The sequence below is a fragment of the Leptonychotes weddellii genome, chromosome 3 (assembly GCF_054177405.1).
Source record: "Leptonychotes weddellii isolate Sample4059 chromosome 3, ASM5417740v2, whole genome shotgun sequence".
Lineage (NCBI taxonomy): Eukaryota > Metazoa > Chordata > Mammalia > Carnivora > Phocidae > Leptonychotes > Leptonychotes weddellii.
The window spans coordinates 101,045,601-101,049,958 of NC_138371.1; positions in this window are offsets into that span (position 1 = coordinate 101,045,601).

Here is a 4,358-nt window from a genome sequence, read left to right on the forward strand (position 1 = left end):
AATACAGTAAGAGCAGAACAAAGGAAAAGGATACAAGAAAGTTTGCAAGAAAGGGACATACAATTATCGACAAATAGAAACAAAAAGGCAGAATTTAGACAATGTGTTTAGGGCCAAGTGTCACCAAGAAGATATGAGCCATTGATATTATTACCTGACAATGAAATTCAAAGCATTTAAATTATAAACAAATTATTGGATCTAAGTATTAGAAAGATAAAGTACATGTACTTATCCTTATATTTTCAAATACAACCAAAAAACCTAGAGTCTATATAAAACAAACATTAAGAATACTCTGAAAAGTATAGAGTAGAAGGACAACTGTTAGATACATCAGCATCCAAAGAGTAGCAGGGGGTGGTACCAATGGAAACCGAGCAGAGAACTGGAACTTCCATCCTATATGGCTGTAACAAGGAAGCAACCCCTTCACCTGAAAGAGTTGTGTCACAGGAGGTCTGCTAAAACAAGATTTAAATAATATCCATAGACAACTTATACATCCAAAATGCACAGATTATAGTTGAAAATCACTCATCATACCAAGAAACAAGATCTCAAACTGAATCAACAGATGCCAACATTAAGAGAGCATGGCTGTTAGAATTATCTGACAAAAATTAAAGTAGTCATTAAGAAAAAATGTTTGTTAGCAATTGAGAACATACTTGGAACAAATAAAAAAGCAGAAATCCCCATAAATAAAATAGAAAATCTCAGCAAATAAACAGAAGATATGAAGGAGAACCAAATTCAATCTATAGAATTGAAATATGCTGTAACTGAAATAAAACCTCAAAGGAGGGCACAGCAGCAGAAAGGAAAATACAAGAGAAACTTAGAGATAGAACAATAGAAATTACCCAGTCTAAACAATCACTTAAAAATAGCCTGTGCAAAATGAACAGAACTTCTGGGGCCTGTAAGGCTATAACAATTTTTTTTTTTTATCATTAGAGTCCCAGGAAGAAAGAAGAAAGAGAGTGGGGCTTAAAGGTATTTGAATAAATAATGGCTAAAGATATCCTAAATTTGACCAAAATATAAGTCTACAGATTCAAGAACCTGAACATACTTCAAACAGTATAAACCAAAAGAAATCTCCACTAAGACACATCCTATTAAAACATCTGAAAACTGAAGACAAGAAAACGTCTTGAAAGTAGCGAAAGAAAACATAAAAGTTACCTGGAAAGAAAAACCAATTCAAATGACAGTACATTTCTCATTAGGAACACAGAAATGGCACATTTTTCAAGTACTAAAAGAAAACTGCTGAGGTGCCTGGGTGGCTCTATCGGTTTAGCATCTGTCTCCAGCTCAGGTCAGGATCCTGAGGTCCTGGGATCAAGACCCGCATTGGACTCCCTGCTCAGCGGGGAGTCTGCTTCTCCTTCTGCCTCTGCCCCTCCCCCTACTTGTGCTCTCTCTCTCTCTCTCTCTCTCTCTCTCTCTCAAATAAAAAAAAACTTAAAAAGAAAAGAAAACTCATTCCAGATTTCTGGATTCAGTAAAAATATGCTTCAGGAATGAAAGGGAAATCAAGACATCATGAGATGAAAGGAAACTAAGAGAATTTTTCATGAGAAGATCTACTGTAAAAGAATGGCTAAAGAAAGATCTCTAAATAGAAAGGAAGTGATAAAAACAGGAATTTGAGAATATCAGAAAAGGAAGACAGTAAGAGAAAAGACAGGGATGAATACAATAGACTTTCTTTTTTTCTTTTTGAATTTTCTTCTTGAGTTTTATAAATTGTGTTAGATGTTTGAAGAAAAATTTTAACATTGTCAGATGGGGTTCTCACTATATGTACAGGGAATATTTTATATGATTACATTATAATGGGGGAGGTTTAAAGGAACATAAATTTCCTGTAATCCATTTGAGCTGGAAAAATGTCAATACTAGCAGACTCTGACAAGTTATGTATATATAATACAATACCAATATACATACATTTATAAAAGAAATTTGTGGGGCACCTGGGTGGCTCAGTCATTAAGCCTCTGCCTTCGGCTCAGGTCATGATCCCAGGGTCCTGGGATCGAGTCCCACATCAGGCTCCCTGCTCAGTGGGAAGCCTGCTTCTCCCTCTCCCACTCCCCCTGCTTGTGTTCCCTTGTGTTTTTAAAGATAAATAATATCTTTAAAAAAAATTGTAAGGAGACACACTTAAACCACTTTAAAAAACCACTATACATAAATGAAAATTGTATTTTTAAAAATATTTAAATAAACTACAAGATGGCAATAAAATAAATAGAACAAAAAACATTAAGAACAAACAGAAGAACAAATGAAATGATAGATGTATGCCTTAAAATGGTAATAATTACATTAAATATAAATGGCCTTCATATAGTCATTAAAAGACAGAAATTGTCAAGAACAAAAATATGACTTATTTGTATGTTGTCTACAAGACACTCACTTCAAATATAGTGATATCCATAGGTTGAAAGGATGGAAAAGTTACCATACAAACATCAATCATAGTAGGAGAGATAATATTAATATATAAATTTGATTTCAGAGAAAAAAAATGCACAGAAAGTGGCATTACCTAATGATGAAGATCAACCCACTAAGAAGACATGGTAAACCCAAAGCAGACACACCAAACAATGAAGATGAAAATTATGCAAAGAAAAATACTTAGAAGTAAAAGAAACAGGCAAATTCACAATTACAACCTGAGACTTCAACATCTCCCTCTAAACAATTGAGAGAAAATCTACAAGTAAATAAATGAACTCAGTAACACCACCAACCAAAATGAACTAATCAACATTTATTGAACAAGATACCCCCAAAGGCAGAATAAACTCTTTTAAATAATACACTGAACACTTGATAAATATGTACTATATCTTTGGCCATAAAACAAAACTCAATAAATCAAAAAAATTGAAATCATAGAGTTTTCTGACCATAAACCTAGAAATAAATGATAGAAAAATAACAGAAAAATCGCCAAATAATTAGAAATTAAAAACCACACTTTTAGATAATTCATGGCTCATAGAGAATCAAGAGAAATAAAAAATACATTGAGCTGAATTAAAACAAAAAGACAACATATAAAAATTTGAAGATCACAGATAGAGCAGTGCTAAGAGAGATACTTATAGTGCTGAATATATATAGTTTTTTAATATGCCAGCCTAAGGCTTGCCCGTAGCTTGATCAAATGGCCAGGACATTAGCTGTAGCCCATGAGTCAGGTTTATAACTGTAGCAATTCCTGTTAATGGTTGAGAGTAAAGTCTGACAGGGGCACATAGACAATATATCAATACCAATAAATCAATAGCAGGGGCCATAACAGAGGTTTATAGACCCAAAAGGACCTACTCATAATCAGGCTAGGTCAAAGATTCTGGTGTTGGTGACCTCAGACCCAAAACCAGAGACCTGTTTTCCCCTCACTTTGGTGCAGGGGGTTTGTGTTTCCTGTGCACCAGCATCTAAAGGGTCCAAGAAATGCAAATTTCCCATCTCCCCAAGGACTTCTAACCTTGGCATAAGACCTATGGTCTCTCCTGGGGGCAGAAAGACATCCACTTACCAATCACTAGTGTTATTTATTTCTGAACACTGAGAGGTCTGAGCAAAAGAAAATGAGTCCTTCCCACCTATCTTCAGACCCACAGGGAGAGGCAGAGGACACAGCCCTTTATTAATCATAGGATCTGCCAAAGTATAAACTTCTGTAGTGTCACCTGTCAGGATTTGATCATGAGTTTTCTGAGGTAGAGGTGGGAATAGAGAGCAAAGAAGAGCACCAAGCTGGATAGATAGCTGTTTCCCAGCCAGGACTCCAAGGGATGGCACAGGATAGGTTCATTCAAGCAAAGCCTAGGTTTCTCCACTCAGAAGGCTATTGCAGCAGCCTGGGTTTTCTGTTTTCCTGAGAGTGACTGTTGTCAGGGCAATCTGAAGGAGGGGTTTTTAGTAACGCATCTGCCACGCCATGCCACTCTCCTTTACTAATTACCTCTGAAGGGCATTTAATTAATTCTCAAAGATCTCCTCAGGGTCACTGGACAAAGTGATCTCAAAGGACCCCACATTTTTCCTTCTGAAACTTCAACAATTTCCTGTCTTTCAGGGAGCTGATTAGTGCCAGAGACCTGCTTAGTTTCTAAACCTATGGAAGCCCACCAACTATCTCTGGTCCTGTCATCAGAGTACTGCAAGCACTGGCTAGACAGCTGTTTCCCTAGTTTTCTCTGAACTCCTCTGTGGTATCTCTAAACCAGCCCACTGGGGGAGCTTAGCCAGGGAGGAGGCTAAAGAGAAGTACCAAAATTCCCTCCAAAACCAAATAACTTACATGAACAGTCCCTTAG